Source organism: Sorex fumeus, unplaced genomic scaffold (assembly GCF_029834395.1).
Source record: "Sorex fumeus unplaced genomic scaffold, SorFum_2.1 ptg000044l, whole genome shotgun sequence".
Taxonomy (NCBI): domain Eukaryota; kingdom Metazoa; phylum Chordata; class Mammalia; order Eulipotyphla; family Soricidae; genus Sorex; species Sorex fumeus.
The window spans coordinates 13,141,629-13,159,896 of record NW_026606101.1 but is presented as its reverse complement, the minus strand read 5'-3'; the positions used below and the strand labels follow the sequence as shown (position 1 = coordinate 13,159,896).

The window sequence follows — 18,268 nt, the reverse complement described above, 5'->3', positions numbered from 1 at the left end:
GAAGGTGCAGGTTTACTCCTCCAATAGAAGGAACAATTCAGCCGTGAAAGTACTCGTGGGTCATTTCAGGCTGGTGTGGGGGGGGGGGGCGGCAAGATTAAGGGGGCGTTGTTTTCCAGGCACAGCAGTAGGACTGGGGTGGTGATCGCTGGGGATGGAGAAGGTTAGGTTGAGACTGTGGGGTCCTCGGCCTGGTGAGCCTGTGGGAGTAGGGGAGCTTGTGGAGCTTAGCCTGCTGTTATTCTAGTTCTTCAAAGGCCCGTTTGGCAGTGCTAGAAGAAGGGAATGGAGTGGGCAAGAGTGAGTGCTGACAGTCCAGTGAAGGGACCGATGGGCTCGTGTGTGTGCGTGTGTGTGTATGTGTGTGTGTGTGTGTGTGTGTGTTGGGGGAAGGATGATTGCAAAGAAGAGGGGCAAAGATCAATTTGAACTTAAAATGTTGAAAGTTTGGGGGTGGAGGGGCATCACACCTAGTGGTGCTCAGGGTTTTCTCCAGTACAAATCTGGTTGCGACCCAAAATTATTTATTTATTCATTTTTAATTTTTATTAGTGAAACACCATGAGGTACAGTTGTAGACTTACAATTTTTTTTTCTTTTTGGGTCACACCCAGCAATGCTCAGGGGTTACTCCTGGCTCTGCACTCAGGAATTACTCCTGGCGGTGCTTGGGGGACCATATGGGATGCTGGGAATTTAACTTTGGTTGGCCGAGTGCAAGGCAAACGCCCTAGCCGCTGTGATATAGCTCCAGCCCCAAACTTACAAATTTTTGTGCTTGGGTTTCAGTTATACAATGATCGAGTACCCATCCCTCCACCAGTGCCCATTCTCCATCACCACTGATCCCAGTATCCCTCCCACCCCCCATCCCTCCCACACCCCCATCCCACCCTGCCTCTGTGGCAGGGCATTCCCTTTTGTTCTCTCTCTCCTTTTGGGTGCTGTGGTTTGCATTGAGTGGCAATCATGTTCGGTTTATAGTCTACTTTCAGCATGCATCTCCCATCCTTGGTTGCAGCCCAAAATTAGAATGAAGGAAAGGATAAAAGACGGAAGAAAAAGGGGTTGGAGCAATAGCACAGCAGGTAGGGTGTTTGCCTTGCATGTGGCCGACCCGGGTTCAATTCCCAGCATCCCATATGGACCCCTGAACACCGCCAGGAGTGACTCCTGAGTGCAAAGCCAGAAGTAACTCCTGAGTATCGCAGGGTGTGACCCAAAAAGAAAAAAAAAAAGGAAGGAAGAAAGGGAGGGGGGAGGGAAGGAGGGAGGGAGGGAGGAAGGAAGGAAGCAAAGAGGGATGGAGAGTCAGGCAGTTTGGGGAGCATAACCATGAAGTGTTCTCTGGTTGTTTCATTGTAATCAATCTCATGAAAGATGAGCACTGGGAAAAGAGCACTGGGAAGTGTTCGGGGGCTTTTTCTGGCTCTGTGCTGGGGTAACCACAGGTAGAGTAAGTACCTTAGCCCCTGTCCTAACTTCCCAGTCCAAAAAATGAAACATTAATTGAAGGTGCTTACCCTTAATATAAAGGTTAAGGCACTACTCCTTTCCATAGGTGCCATGCCTTTTACATATAGGCATACATTAGTCTTTTATATATAGGAATGGCTCCTATATATAAAATCTATAGAATCTTTGTGGGGCGGGCACACACAGGAATGCTCTGAGGACACTTCTGGTTCTGTGCTCGGGGATCACTCCTGGCAGTGCTGGAGATCCAACGAGTCTTAGCAGTCTGCAAGACAAGTGCTTGAGCTTCTGTGATGTATCTCTGGCCTAAAGACTAGGACATGTCCGCTAACAGGGAATCATATTTAGGTGACTGGGTCCCTTCTCTACCTTTCCTCTCATTTGACAGAAGGAGGCAGCTGCCCAGAGAGGGGAAGGCACTTGCTGGGATCACTCAGCAGGCAAATGGGAATGAAATCAGAGCCCCCAGGCTGCTGGTCTTCTTCCCTTTCCCCTCTTCCCTTCGGGAGTCAAGCCTGACATTCCCCAGTAAGAGAAAGTCCTAGGAATTCTTGGTTTGTCTGAAGTGAGAGCTTGGGGAGAACAAACATTTGCTGAGCACCTACCCTGAGGGTACAATGTCCTTCCTGTCTCAGAGGAGCTCCAAGGCAAATGCACATTCCAGGGAGGGGCAGTTCACCACTTATTGGAGCTAAGGAAGGAATAAAATGCTGATGGGCAGGAAGAAATGGAGGACTTCAGGCACTGGGGTCAATTTGGTATCTTTTTTCTTCCTTAAGGTTTTAAAATGGTGTAAACCAAAGAGATTGCCCAGAAGGTAAGGTGCTCATTTTAGCTGTGCTGAATCCGGTTCCTGAATCCCAGGCACCAAACTGGCCTCGGGCTACATCCCCTGAGCACAAAGCCAGTAGGAGCTCTGAGTGTGGACAGGCTCCTGAACTCAATAAAGAAAGGAAAATTTTGCTTACTTATGTATTTCGGGTTTGAGGGCCACACATATAGTGCTCAGGGTTTACTCCAGGCTCTGTGCTCAGGAATCATTCCTGACAGGCTCAGGAGACAAGCTGCATCCAAGACAAGTGTCCTGACCACTGTATTATCCCTCCAGTCCCTACAAGAAAATTTATTGGATTTTTCTTTTTGGCTTTTAGGGTCACACCCAGTGATACTCAGGAGTTACTCCTGGCTCTGAACACAGGAATTACTCCTGGCAGGGCTCAGGAGAGCATATAGGATGCTGGGGTTTGAACCTCGGTCAGCTGCGTGCAAGGCAAACGCCCTCCCCGCTGTGCTACCGCTCTGGCCTCCTACAAGAAAATTTAAAAAGGGAACAAGTATAAATGTCAAATGAGGTAGGAATGAATAATTTCTTGCTTTAAAAAGCCTGGATCGGGGCTGGAGAGATAGCACAGCGGGTAGGGCGTTTGCCTTGCACGCGGCCGACCCGGGTTTGATTCCCAGCATTCCATATGGTCCCCTGAGCACCGCCAGGAGTAACTTCTGAGGGCAGAGCCAGGAGTAACCCATGTGCATCACCAGGTGTGACCTAAAAAGCAAAAAAAAAAAAAAAAAAAAAAAAAAAAAAACCTGGATCTAGGCCTAGAGAGGTGGCACAGGATTAAGGCACTTGTCTTTTTCTTTCTTTTTCAATTTTATTTATTTATTTATTTTTTGAGTCACACCCGGCAATGCATAAGAGTCACTCTCCTTGCTTATACACTCAGGAATTACTCCTGGCGGTGCTGCTCAGGGGACCATATGGGATGCTTGGAATTGAACCCAGGTTGGCCACGTGCAAGGCAAAAGCCCTACCAGATGTGCTATTGCTCCAGCCCCTAATTTTATTTTTTAAATACAATATATTTCTATTTATTTATTTAGGATTTTTTTTTTGGCTTTTTGGGTCACACCCGGCAATGCACAGGGGTTACTCCTGGCTTTGCACTCAGGAATTGCCTCTGGCAGTGCTCAGGGGACCAGATAGGATGCTGGGAATCGAACCCAGGTCAGCTGTGTGCAAGGCAAACACCCTACCCGCTGTATTATCATTCCAGCCTCTATTTATTTAGTTTTAGTTGAATGGGAGTGATATACAGATTTACAAAGTTGTTCGAGATTGGGTTTCAGTCACATGTTTCAACACCCATCCCTTCACCGGTCTACTTTTCTCACCACCAAGGGTCCCAGTTTTCCTTTCCCGACCCCATTCCACCACTTGCCACATTACCAGGCACTTTTCCTTTCTCTCTCTCTTTCTTTGCGTCTCTCTCCCCCTTTCTCTCCCTCTCTCTCTCTCTCTGTTTCTCTCTCTCTCTTTCCTATTGTACCTTATAGTTCGTGATACAGATAATGAAAAGTTATCAGGTATATCCCTTTACCTAAGGCACTTGTCTTGAGTGTTAACAGATTCTGGTTTGATCCCTGGTGTGGTCCCATGAGTGCTGCAAGGAATCACCCTCTGAACAGAGAGCCAGGAGGAAGCCCTGAATAATGTCATATCTGGGGATCACAAGAAGGATAAAATGTGACACACAGAGGACATAACATGGCCTTGACTGTGTGTCCTAAGAGCCCAGCATTTTTTTTCTTTTTGGGTCACACCTGGCAATGCACAGGGGTTAGTCCTGGCTCTGCACTCAGGAATCACCCCTGACGGTGCTCAGGGGACCATATGGGATGCTGGGAATCGAACCCTGGTTGGTCGCGTGCAAGGCAAATACCCTACCCGCTGTGCTATTGCTCCAGCCCCTAAGAGCCCAGCTTTGAGGGCAGTGGAAAAAGGGGGACTGAGGATTTATAGTTCAAGAGACCTTTAAGCATTTGCTTGGGAATAGTAGACAGGAAGTTCAGGTGGGCACCCTGAATTGGAGGGTGGCCTGGGGAAGGGTCAGAGGTCCCCCGGAAGCCTTAAAAATGGAACTAGAGGGAGCCAGAGCACAGTGGGTAGGGCATTTGCCTTGCATGTGGCTCACCCAGGTTCAATCCCCAGCATCCCATATGGTCCTCTGAGCACCACCAGGAAGAATTCCTGAGTGCAGAGTCAGGAGTGACTCCTAAGCATTGCTGGGTGTGACACACATCGCCCCCCCCCCAAAGGAAAAATGTAACTGGAATGGGCATTGGGACTTCCAACTTGCAGAAGGTTGAGTCTGGGATAATAAGTGGGCGTCTGTGCTCCCTATCCCCATTAGTCTCACCAGCCCAGTTACTTCAGGGAATCTCCTGAAGAGAATCATCTATGTGCCTGAGGACTCCATGAGGACACATGTCATCCCCCCTTTTTTTTTTTTTGGTGGGGGTCACACCCAGTGTTGCAGGGGTTACTCCTGGATCATGCACTCAGGAATTACTCCTGGCGGTGCTCAGAGAACAATATGGGATGTTGGGAATCAAACCCGGGTCGGCTGCGTGCGAGGCAAATGCCTTACCCGCTGTGCTATTGCTGTAGCCCCATATGTCATCCCTTTCAGCCCCTACCAGGTACCATTTGTAGACAGTGAAAGTGAATCTCACAAAGGTGAATCCAACTGCCCAGGTAACAAGTGACAGAAAAAGAGTTTTTCCTTTTTTTTTTAAAGAGCTTCAGAAAAGCAGCAACTTATCAAGTCTGTCAGAAAGGATTCAAAGGAAGTATTTCCTACCTGCTTTCAAGATCATTAACTGGGGGTTGGAGAGATAGCACAGCAATTGGGGGGATACTTACCTTGCAAGTGGCTCACCCAGGGTTCAATCCCAGGGATCCCGTATGTTCCCTGGAGCTAGTCAGGAGTGATTCCTGAGTGCAGAGCCAGGAGTAAGCCCTGAGCACTGCCCGGTGTGGCTCCAAAACAGAACCAAAAACTCAAGATCACCAACTCTGGAGGGGTCATAGGGCCCTCCGCATATTTCAAGTCTCAGGATGGAGAAAACAATGAGCAGTCAGGCTGAGCCCCAGAGCCAAAAGCCACCAAGAAAAATCTCAGACTCAACACTGCAGCAGAGAAAGGTCAATTTTCACTCAGGGGTACTTTCAGGACAAAGTCCTAGTCAACCATGTCTGATGTGTTATACCTTTCAAATGATTTTTTTGGGGGCGGAGAGATAAAGCAGTGGTTAGAATGCTTTCCTTGTACATGGAAGGCCTGGGTTTGATCCCTGGCACCTCATTGGTCCCTTGAGCATTGCCAGGAGTGATCTCTGGGCCAGATGTAAGTCAAGAGCACTGCTGGGTGTGGCCCCCAAACAAAATAACAAGAAAAACTAAAATGAACAAATATAAATAAATTCTGGGGACTGTGGAGCCTGCTGAAACCATCCTACGATGCTATTGCATTTTGTTTGCCTCTTTTGTTTTTTGGACCACTGTAGTTGGGCTCTGTGGGTATTCCTGACTCTGTGCTCAGCAATCACTCCTAGAGGGGCTCCAGAGACCATATGTGGCTCTGGTGATTAAACCTGGGCTAGGAGCATCCAAAGCAAGTGCCCTACCTGTTGTACTACCTCTCTGGCCCTTTGAAAAACATTTGGGGGTGTGTGTGTGTGTTTGAGCCATCCCCTGTGTTGCTCAGGGACTACTCCCAGGTCAGTGTTTGGGGATTACTCTTGGCAGTGCTCAGAGAACCATATTTGCCAGTTCAAATCCAGAACTCCAGCATGCAAAGTATATGCTGTAGGACTGGAGAAATGACAGCATAGTGGGTAGAGCGCTTGCCTTGCATGTAGCTGACCTGGGTTCAATCCCCGGCGCCACCTATAATCCTCCAAGCTCTTCCAGAAGTGATCCTGAACTCAGAACCAGGAGTAAGCCCTGAGCACCACCGACTGTGGGACAAAAACTAACAAAAAGTCTATGCCATCAAGCACCGGGCTATCCCTGGCCTGGTTGCTTTCTTCCTCACCAGATTCCAAGCAGCTGTGTGGGCTCCACAAGGTTCTCTTCAATCCCTTCTCTGCTCTGTGCTCCTGTTTTTTTTTTTTTTTTGGTGGTATGTGTGTTGGTGGTAGGGCACACCCAGCGTGCTCACGGCATGCTCCTGGCTCTGCTCTGAGGATCACTTCTGGAGGTACACAGGGACCAAATGGGCTTTTGTTCTCTCCCAGATTTCTGTTTGCCCAAGTCTTTCTTGGGGAATTATTCTCCCCATGTGACATAACTAACTCTTGTTCTTAGCATCCCCTGTTCCTCTCTTCTTGGCTTTTTTTTTTTTCTGTCTTGGGTTCATACCCAGTGATGCTCATGGGTTGCTCCTGGCTCTGTGCTCAAGAATCACTCCTGGTGGTACTTGGGGGACCATATGGGATACCGAGGACTGAGCCCAGGTCAGCCATAAGCCAGGCAAACGCTCTACCTTCTGCACTATGTCTCTGATTCCTTCTTTTTGACATTTAACACAATTGTCATCTAACAATGGCTCAAGAAATCACTTTAATTGCTGTTTTTCCTTTTCCACTCTAAGTTTCAGGAGGATGCCATCAGGACGCCATCTGGGTTTTGTTCTATGCGTTCATACTCAGCATTATTGGGGTGCCCAGCATGAACTTCAGCCAATTCTGTAAACACACACTCCTCTCCTCCATGGTTTCTCTGCCCCTACAACAGTAACAGGAAGGTTTGAGCTGGTTCTGTGGGTGGGCAACTGAGAGAAGTGCAGTTCCAGCAGGAGGAGGAAGGGTGCCTGACTTCTGCTCCCAAAGTCTTTCTCCACTTTTTATTTTTTGGCAGACTAGGGAGCCAGAGAGCTGCCTGGAGCACAGCCTCAGGACAGAATCTCTCTGGCTGGAGGAAGGGGCAGAGTCCCCTCCCTAGACTGTGTGGTGATCAAAGAGCTCTGGGGCTCAGGAAGACACAGGACCCCTCCTCCTGCCGGCCAGTGTCCTTCACTGACTTGCTCTGTGACCTTGGGCCAGCTCCAGCTCCTTTCAGGGAGCTGTGCAGGGACTCTCACACTCATGATAGGAAGAGCAACAATAGGTAATGTTGCCAGCTGGAGGGAGCCTTTTCCAGAGTAGCCTAGTGGTTAGGACTATAGCTTGGGCCCACTTCCTTGCGTAGCTTTGAACGATGACTTTGTTCTGCTGGCCTCGGTTCCCTCATGTGTCTGTGGAGCTAATGCTTCACCTGCTCCACTTCACATTGGAAGCATCACAAGCTTTAAAGGTGCACAGGGCTCAGCACCCAGCACCCTGTGTTTATGCTTTAGATGACTCCGTTAACACACTAATGAGCCATGCCTGACCAGACGAAGTGTTCTGGGCAAGTCAACTCTACCTTGAGAGTAAGTATGTCAATGACCCGATTTGGGGGTTAAAAAAAAGAAAAAAGATGGAGCCGTAGCGATAGTAGATGATAGGGTGTTTGCCTTGTACATGTCTGACCTGTATCCCCTACATCCTACACGGTCCCCTGAGCACCACCAGGAGTCATTTCCAAATACAGAGCCAGGGGCAACCACTGAGTATCGCTGGGTGTGCCCCCTGCCCCTTAAATATACCCCACAAGCTGGTGAGATAGTGGAGATAGTACAGCTGGTAAGACACTCACCTTGCCTGTGGCTCACCTGAGTTCTATCCTCAGTACCCCGTATGGTCCCCTAAGCCCGCCAGGAGTGACCCCTGAGCTCAGAGCCAGGAGCAAGCAGTGAGCACCACCATGGACTGTGGCCAAAAAATAAATAAACAAACAAAAAGCAGAAGCTTTTTTCCACTCACAGAAGCCCCCTTCTCTCTCTGACACCTCTCTTTCTGCCCTCCCATTTCTCTAAGTAAATTTCTTTCAATAAAACTATTTTGGGGCATCCTGCTTTAGGAGACCTCCTATAATCAGGGAAATTCCTTGCCTTACTCTCTTTCCCTTTCCCTAAATAAAATCTTTGTACTGAATTTGGCAAAACAAACAAACAAAAAATTATTTTATTTCACTAGACAAATAAAAATAAAACAGAAACAAATTCCTTCCCTGAGCCCATGGGGACGAAGGAAGTCTGGGTATTCCAGCTGAAAACGAAAGGTGTGGATCGCACTTTGCAAGTGAACGTGACCCTTAATGACACTGCAATTAAGACTGAGTACTTTACAATGGGGGTCCTTTCACATACACAGAGCATCTCGCATCTCCCCAGTCAGTCCTGGAAGTGGGCTTGACTATCACCATTATTATTCCAATTAGAAGGGCCGGTCATCCCAGCATGCAGTGCAGAGGGGGTGCCCAAGGGGTGGGGGTAGTGCTTTGTGGCCCAGAGCACAGCTACTAACCAACCTAGGCTCCTCTGAGAGCTGTCCCGTCCTGCAGTGTTTGCTTGAGAGTAAAACGGGGCTCACCTGAGACCCAGGGGTGACCTGGGCTTGTCTGAGCAGTCCAATCCTCAGGATTATGTCACCCGTGAGTGTGAATCTCTGCTTTCTGATTACTTACTGTCCAGAGAGGGGCCTCTAGAAAACAGTGACCTCACATTCACGAGCAGTGTAGCATTGTTGGTTAACAACAAGCTGCAGGGGGGCTGGCTCTGAGCCAGGTGGTTGGACATGTCTCATAGATATTCACTCACAAAACTCTCACACAACCCTAGGAAGTAGGTGCAATCTCCAGACAGAGAAATTGAGGTATCCAGAGAAAAAGGCATTGGTTGATTAAAACACCTATAATCTAAAATCTAGCCACTGCATCAGGAGCCTGTGAAACATTTGCATGTGCGGTGAAAACCCCGTGACAAGGGTCAGAGAAATAGTTTAATGGAATGGAGCACATGGTCTGTGTGCAGTAGACCTGGGTTGAACCCCTACACCCATGATACCCTAATGCCATGAGGAGTGACCCTTGGGTACTGAGTCAGGAATAGCCCCTCTCAGCACTGCCTGTTGTAGCCCCCAAATCAAACCAAACCAAGCCACAAAATATCTCTGTACCTGGACCAGAGAAATAGAAGACTGTGCTGTGTGGTACGGAGCTTTCCAAACACATAGCTGACCCCAATTTGGTCCCCAGCATTGCATATAGTTCCCTGTGTCCTGCCAGGAGGGATCCCTGGGCACAGAGCAAGGACTAAGCTCTGGGCACAGCTGAGTGTGACCTAAAGCAAATAATAATAACTGCGTCCCCCCTCCCTGGCCTCCAAACAAACACAAATACTGCAGTCACTCTAAGAGATGAAGAAATGTTCAAATTCACTACAAATAAAGTGGGTTTCAGTGCGTCATTAGTCTGAGGGTGGCAAGGATGCATGTATATCTGTTTTTTTTTTCCTTTTTAGTGTTCATTTTGTGCCCCCACACAAGTTCCTTTGGTATAACCTTGAATTTATTCTATTTACTCCTGTCTCTGAGCTCAGGGATGACTCCAGGTGGGACTCAGGGGTCCCAGCGTTAGGGTGGGCTGAACCTGGGCTGGCTGTGTGCAACGCAGGTGCCTTACCCACTGCACCATCTCTGACACATACCCTCTAATTTGTAGGAAAGGTCTAGTACAAGGATCCCAAGAAAGTCTTTTTTCTCAGCCAGATTCTCTATGTTTTTACATTCTGCCTCATTTGCTTTACAATCTTCCACCTCCATAAATGACAGGTGGTTCCCACCCCCGCCCCCCCCATCATTTAAAAGAAAATTGGTAACATTATGCCCCTTCTCCCCTAAATTCTTCTAAGACCCAGGATAGCACAGCACATGACCTACCTTTTTTAAAAGATGAAACACATAACCTCTCATCAGAATTTTCAATTTTTGAGTAAACATTGATGATAATCATTATGATAATTAATTATGATCCATGAAAATAATTTTTGGTTTGTTTTGCTTTGGGAACACTGGGGCCACATCAGGGCTTTCTCCTGTCTCTGAATTCAGGGATCACTCCTGGAAGGACTCCAGGACCGTATGGGGTGCTTGCCAAAATCTAGATTGGCTGCATGCAAGGCAAGCACTTTTAACTCCTGTACTATCTCTTCATCTATTATGTAACTTTGTTACACCTCTGTATGCACCAGATTTGAAATTCATGTAGAAAGAAAATTTCTTTCTAACTTTCACATTTCCCATTACTAAGAGTTTTCCTGAGGGGCCTGAGCTTAGTACAGCCAAGCGGGCAGCTCGCCTACCTTCTACCTGGAAGACTTGGGGTGATTGAGCACTGAGTGCAGAGCCAGGAGTAAGCCCTGAGTTTTGCAGGGTGTAGCCAGATAACAATAATAACCAGAACAATAATACACTCCCCCAATAACAAAAAAAGAATAGCCCCATGTTTTTTATACCAATTAAATTTTTTTTTTTTCGGAGGGGTGGGTCATACCTATGCTGAGATTCCTCTCACAATGCTGAAAGGACCTTATGAGGTAGAGAGGATTATTGAACTAATGCCAGTTGCATGCAAATAAGTGCCTTAACTCTGAGTCTATCTCTCTGGCCTTCCCTTAAAAATTCACACATGTGTGTACATGTGTGTATATACATACATCCATATACATACATATCTTGGGACCACAAATAAGTGCCTTAACTCTGAGTCTATCTCTCTGGCCTTCCTTTAAAAATACACACGTGTATGTACATGTGTGTATATACATACATCCATATACATACATATCTTGGGACCACACCCAATGATGCTCAGGGCTTATTCCTGGCTCTGTTTAGAGATGACTCCTAGTGGGGCTTGGGGGACCATATGAAGTGGTGGGGAACACACAGGGTCTACTGCATGCACTGCAAGCATCCCATTTGCTGTTCTATCTCTCCAGCCTCCACAAAGCAAACTATTTATCACAACAGACAGTTTCTGAAGATCCAGACCCTTGCCTACTCAATCGCAGATTCCAACACTTGTATCTCAATGTATTCCAGGTCCATGAAATATTCTCTGTGTGCTTCAGGAAACTCAGGCCAAGTGAGTGATTCCTGGTTCATGCCCAGGGCAACTCCAGTGGTCTCCACATTCACGTGGCCAAGGTGGACCCACTGAGCTAGCTCCTCTGCAAATGCACAGTATGTACTCAGGGATCACTCTTTGTGAGCTCAGGGCACCATACGGGGTGTCATGGTTTAAACCTGGGTCACCTGAAAGTGCCCTATCTGTTGTACTATCGCTCTGTTCCCTGTTTTAGTTTGTATTTGTTTTAGTTTGTTTGGTTTTTGGGTCACAGCAGGTGATGCTCAGGGGTTACTCCAGGCTCTGCACTGAGGAATTACTCCTGGGGTTGTTTGGGGGCATCATATGGGATGGCAAACCTGGCTGGGTCTCAGGTCAGCAAGCACCCTACCCCCTATACTATAATATTGCTCTGGCCCCAGTTTTTATCTATTCTTTTTTTTTTTCTTTTTGGGTCACATTCAGCAATGCACAGGGATTACTCCTGGCTCTGCACTCAGGAGTTACTCCTGGCGGTACTCAGGGGACCATATGGGATGCTGGGAATCGAACCCAGGTGGGCTGCATGCAAGGCAAACACCCTACCCTCTGTGCTATCACTCCAGCCCCAATTTTTATCTATTCTTAAAGTTATTTAAATTGATTGAGATCCTGTGATTTACAATACTGTTAATGATGATTTCTCACGCACATAATTCCAACGACACACCCATCAGTAGTACATTCACCTCCCTCCCCCAAGGGAAAAAAATTTTTTTTAATTATTAATTTCTCTTTTGGGCCCACACCCATACTTGGGCCTTCCTCTGGTGCTGTGCTCAGGGCTCACTCCTGGCCCTGCTCAAAGGACCATCTGTAGTTCTGCACCAGCCACTTGTAGGGTTCAAGCCCTACACACTGCCCACCCACTTCCCCCCATAAAAGCAAACCAGCAACTCCTGGTGGTGGCACACCTATCTCAGGCCAGGTAGCAGGGCCTGGCTCATGTGTCAGGAAGCAGACTCAGCAGCTCTCCTGAGGAGCTCAGGTTCGTTTTCATTCCTCTGCAAATCTACCCTCGATAGTGGGGGAATAGGCCATGGTCCCCTTGAAAGGCATTCACCTTTCTGCGCGCGCGCGCACACACACACAAACACAAACACACAACACACACACACACACACCCCAATTATTTTTGAGAGATCTCCCCAGCTGTGTTCAGGGAGCTGAGGTTATCCCTGGGGACATTTAGCCTTGCTGGGTGAGCCTGATGCTTCCGTGTGCAGGCTGGTGCTTGATGTTGCTGGGGCCCCTACACACATGCTGGGGTTAGGGGCATGCCACGTCTGGGAGGTACGTTAGGTGCTCCAGTTCTTTGAGCTGTCTCTGTGTCTCTGGACCCCAGTTTTGTTTTGGGGTAACATCCAGTAGTTCTGCAGGATTCATAAAGTACCAGGGATTAGACCTGGGTCTCCTACAAAGTCTATACTCTGTAAGTTGATATATCTCTCAACTGGACACTAATTGTAGGTGTCAGTTCCAGGGGTCTAGGTCCTGCTGCTCATTCACAGTTCACAGGAGGTCCCTGCTGACTATGCATGGAACAGGCCCATTTTCACTTATTTATCTCCTTACTCTCTCCTGGGGGTGCCAAGGGACAAGAAGTTCTGCCCAAGTTTGGAAAATTTTGCATCTTCCAAAGAATGTGCCATTTATTTATCTGCAAGTACCTGGGCAAGAGATGAAAGGAGAGACCTTTGTGGTTTTTCTCAGAGGGCTGCAGCCAGCAGGTAGGAAACCTGTGCTCATTCATTCATTCATTCATTCATTCAATGCAGCGATACTGAACTGCTGGAAGTAGTCTGGAACCAGGCATGACTTCTGCCTGAAAGGAAAGAGAGTCTACAGTATGTGTGCAACAAGAAAACAACATACACTAGATCTGCAAAAGGTGATTTTATGTTCTTGTTGTTTTTGGACCATACTCTGCAGTGCTGAGGGATCACTCCTGGCAGAGATCTGGGGACCATATTATTACCAAGGCAAGTGCCCTACCTGCTGTACTATCTCTCAAGAGAGTGAAATAGGCAGGGGGGTGGGGTGGGGAGACACACACAGAGAGAGAGAGAGAGAGAGAGAGAGAGAGAGAGAGAGAGAGAGAGAGAGAGAGCGCAGAGGTGGTGCAGGGGAGAGGCTCAGGAAAAGCCTTTCCAGGTGACCTTTGGGGAAACAAACAAGTGTGAGGAATAAGCCCTATGAGGGTGGGCAAAGAAAGGCCCAGGGACTCCATGATGGAGGGTGGGAAGAGAGGAGGCGAGGGGAAGGAGGGAAGAGAGAGGAGTGCAAGACAGGTGTGGCCTCCCCCAAATCTTCCATCATCTTCACTCGTTCTTTCAAACACCTACGAGGGGGCCTGAGCTTGTGCAGGAGTTCGGGTGCTTGCCTTGCACATGGCCAACCTGCGGTCTGATCCACACATGGTGCCCCCAGCTCCGCCAGGAGTGATTCCTGAGCACAGAGGTAGGAGTAAGCCCAGAGCACAGGCCAGGTGGCCCCCAAATAAGAGACAACTCTGGGGCATCCAGTGGGTGCTAAGCCACGTGGTGACCTTCCCAGTCCAGCTCAGGTGGAGACAGGTAGTACACAGACACCGAGGGGCAGCCGCCAGGAGCTAGCTGCGTGGTCACCATCCGGAAGGGCAGGGCTATTTCCAAGAGCCCCTCGAAGGGCAGCGGGGGAGGGGGGCATCAGAGGGGGCCCCACTCTCATACCCGCTCTGCCAGGAGCCCCACTTCCTCCGCGCTCCCCTCCCCTCCCAGGGCTGCGCAAGGCCAAGCAGGGTGGACGGAAGGTCTGTTGCAGGGTCCGGGGAGGAAGGTGGGGAGAAAGAGGAGGCCCAGGGTGTCACTCGTGGGGGCGGCCAGCCGGGCAGGGCGCGCGGGGTGGGGGGAGGGTCTGTGGTCGGGGTGGGGGCCGCGGAAGAGGGGCGGGGGGCGCGATGGGGCCCGGTGCGCGCTCCCCCGCGGGGCAGCGCGGAGCCCGGGAGCTGGGGGGCGCGGAGGCGGCGCCGGTGGAGGAGGGGCGGAGGGGAGGCTCCGGAGTGATTTCAAATTTCCCTCGTCCCCTCCCCGCGGCCGCCCCCCCGCCCCGGGCCGGGCGCTGAGTGGCTGCGGCGGGGGCGCCCCCGGGCGGGGGCGGGGCGAGCGCGGGGCCGGGGTTACAAGGGGCCTCGGCACCGCCCCCTCCCCACCCTCTCGCGCTGCCCCGTCCGGCCCGCGCCGCCGCTTCCTCGCAGCAGCCGCCCCCCCAGGCCGGCCCGGCGGCCGCCGCCCCGCGTGGACGCGCGCCCAGCGGCCCCCCTCGACGGACGCCCCCCGCGCCACCGCCCCCTCCAGACCCCGCCGCGGGCCGCCGCCGGGCGAGCCGGGCAGCCGCGCCCCGCCGGCAGCGCGGGGGTTAAGGGGCTCAAGTAAACGTAGCCGGGCGATCGGCGCCGGAGATTCGCGAGCCCGCGCGCCGGTCCGAGCGTCCGTCCGTCCGTCCGAGCCTCCGTCCGGCCCGAGCCGCGGCCGCAGCGCCCGCGCCAGGTGAGCGCGCGGGCCCCGGGGGGCGCCGGGGGGAGCGCGGGGGCGCCAGCGCGCGCGGGGACCTCGGGGGACGCGGCCGCCGTCTGGCCGCGGCGGGAGGGTCCTGCACGCCCAGGGGAGGGGAGCGTCCCCGGCCAATGGGGGGCAGCGCGCTGCGGGGACAGTGGGCGGGGTGGACGGGACGAGCCTGGCGGGACACGAGTGGAGGGACGCGGAGGCGCGGGGAGGAGGGGGAGGAGGAGGGGTGCGCCTTCTTCTCCCCCGGGTCTCAGGGACGCACCGAGCGCGCGGGGTTTGCAGCTGGGGCGGGAAGCGGGGGTCTTGGTACCTGGCCGTGGCGTGGGAGGGACCCTGGGGACCCGGGGGTCGGGGGCGCTGGGCAGCGGAGACTTCTCTTGCAGTGCTTGCACTTGGTGGCGCCGCCGACGGATATTTAAAACAATTTTTTTAAAATTCTTTAAATTAGTGGCTGTGGGCGCGGGCGCAGCAGGTAGGGCTGCGCGCGGGGGGCGCGCCCCGGACTCAGACGGCTAAAGGGCTCCGGGGGCGCCGCCCGCTACCTGCGCACACCTGGCTGGGAAGGGGCCGGGCCCGGGTGACGCCGCCCAGCCGCGGCCACGCTGCCTCGCCCCAGGGCTCACTTTCCATTTTAATCTTCCGCCGCCCAGGCTGCCCCCACTCTCCCAACGCGCACACTGAGGGCCGCTGCTCGCCCGCAGCTGGACCTCGAGGGCAGGTCTTCACCCTCCGTTCAGGTGAAGGGGGCCTGGCGGCCCGGGCCCAGGTTTTCCTGCCTTCTAGTCCCTCACCTGCAGCAGGGAAGGGCCGCAGGAGCTCGCAGCCCAGCCCCGGGTCTGTGCTAACATCTTCACCTGCTTCGTGAGCACAATTTGGGGGTGCGGGGGGACACTCCCATCCCCGGGACCCCCAGCCTAAACTTGTACCGAGCAAAGCTATTTAAGGATTGCGTGAACGTCCACCTGTCTCCTGATTTCTGTGGGTATGGGGCAGTTGCAGACCCTCCCAGGACCCCCATGGAGGATGCTGTGCTCGGCCTCGGCGCCCCCCCTGGCACCCGGCACCCAGTCGGCCCGAGCGCAGGTTTGAATGTTGCAGCGCCCAGGTGGCGGCGTGGAGGCGACCGGGAGTCCCATCCGTGGTCTGGGAGCACGTGGCCTGGGCCCCAGCGCTGTGCCAGCCTCGCGGGGGATGTGTCGGGCTTCGGTGGGAGATTAAATCTGTTCTGCCCACGCCACTGCCTTCTCCCTCAGGTTAATGCCTCTTTCTCATAAACAGCCCGGACAGCTGCAGGTTAGGCAAGCGGGAAAACAGTGTCATGCGTCATGTACTCTGAACCCCCACGTCCCTTCCGCGTGCTTCCTAGTAGCCCCTACCAGCCTATGCCCAGGTAAGGACTCAGAAGCAGGGGGCCTTCATAAGGTCGGCAGCTCTGACTGATTGTGGTGTTCACCGGATCAACCCTCTTTAGCCGTGAACAAAAACTGCGGGTGAAGGGAGTTTCAGCTTGAAGACCGGAGATGTGAACCCCACCTATACTGCCCTCCTTCCCCAGGCTACTCTTCTATTATGGAAAGGTTTTCAAATTGTTGTCCTGTGTCATGTTTGGGAGTTGGCAGGGAGGAAAGCCTTTGTTCCCCTTTGAAAGGAACCGTGTTATTTGCTTTGGGAGTTTGGGGCAGTTTTTATATAAAAACCCCACCTCCCCCGAGCTTGGGGCCTACCTTGAAGGTGTAATGGCAACTGTGAGAGACGGTTTTTTCTTATTTATTTGTCTTTCTGCTTTTTGGGTCACACCCGGTGGTGCTCAGGGTTTACTCCTGGCCCATACACTCAGGAATTACTCCTGGCTGTGCTTGGGGGACCATATGGGATGCTGGGGATGGTACCCAGGTTGACCTTGTGCAAGGCAAACGCCCTACCTGTTGTGCTATAGCTTCAGCCCCTGTGAAAGTTGTTTGATGTTTCCCTGCTAGGAGTGGACAGAGAGCTGAGACCAAGAGGTCAGGGCTGCTGACTGACCTCCAGTTCCCCAAAAATGCTCTACAGCGCCATATTTATTTATTTATCACTATTTGGACCCCACCTGGAGGCACTTGCTCAGGGGCCACTCCTGGCTCTGCACTCAGGAATTACTCCTGGCGGTGCTCCAGGGAACATATAGGTGCCTGGGATTGAACCCGGGTTGGCCACATGCAAGGCAAACATTCTACCCGCTGTGCTATTGCTCCAGCTGCGGAGAATTTTTTTCTTACAGCCGCCATAGCTGTGCTGTCAGGGCCCAGGGCAGCTGAGCACTGGAGCAGAGCCCCTCGGGCCTCACTGTGCTCTCCCTTCTTGGGATTTAGGAGCCTTTCCTAAGGAAGAGCTCTCCTGGTATCTAAGGAGTGCTCGGGAACCAATTCAGGTCTTGCCTTTTCAAGGCGAACTCCCTTCCCCCAAGACCACACTGAGAAGGTAGGGAAGAGGGGGGGCAATCGGGTGGGCGGGGCACAGGGGAGGAGGAGGAGGGGGGAAGCTGCTTCCCCTCCAGCCATGTGGCCTGTGAGCCAGACACCTCATTGATTCCCCCCCCCCAGGAACCTGCTTCCAACGGGCATTTGGGCTGGTTCTCCTAGGAGGATTCTGGGTTCCCTTGTCCCAGTCCCCAGGCCAGCTGTGCCTACTTGAGGCTTTTGTGGTAGTCCTTGAGCTAAGTGCCACCCTGTGGCCTGTGCTCACCTCCTCAGCATTCTCAGATTCTGTGGGTTTTTTTTTTTTTACCCAGCAATGCACAGGGCTTTATTCCTGGCTCTGCACTCAGGAATTACTCCTGGCGGCGCTCAGGGGACCATATGGGATACTGGGTACTGGGAATCGAACTCAGGTCGCTGCATGCAAGGCAAACGCCCTCCCCGCTGTGCTATGGCTCCAGCCCCCAGATTCTTTGTTTTTAAGTCCTAAATGCAGGGCCTTTCTGCTTCTGGTTTTTTTTTTTTTTTGCTTTTTTGGGTCACACCCGGCAATGCACAGGAGTTACACCTGGTTCATACACTCAGGAATCACTCCTGGCGGTGCTAGGGGGACCATATGGGATGCTGGGAATCGAACCTGGGTCCGCCATGTGCAAGGCAAATGCCCTACCCACTGTGCTATTGCTCGAGCCCAGGGCCTTTCTGCTTCTGGAGGGAGCTGGGAAAGAGACTTCCCTTTTCCTAGTAGGCCTTCCACATTGAAAAGGGACAAGGGGGGTGGGAGGGGGGGTGTTGTCCCTTTAGAAGGGGTGGATCTTCCTTAACATCTCCCTTTGCAGCTAATGGAAGGAGAATCAGTCGTTTTGACCGCAGCTTCCATACCTGGATAACTTATACTTGCTAAAGAGAAGTGTCCAGTGCAG

General features: G+C 51.9%; 1 protein-coding gene across 4 annotated transcripts in view; it reads left to right on the top strand.

Moving 5' to 3' along the window:
- The first annotated feature begins 14,829 nt into the window (after positions 1–14,829).
- DNMT3B (DNA methyltransferase 3 beta) overlaps positions 14,830–18,268 on the top strand; it is a 41,990-nt gene continuing 38,551 nt past the window's right edge. For all 4 annotated transcript variants that reach the window (XM_056121733.1, XM_056121732.1, XM_056121731.1 and 1 more), the window contains exon 1: positions 14,830–14,874. The gene's annotated coding sequence lies outside the window, so the exon portion shown is untranslated. The remainder of the gene's footprint in view (positions 14,875–18,268) is intronic.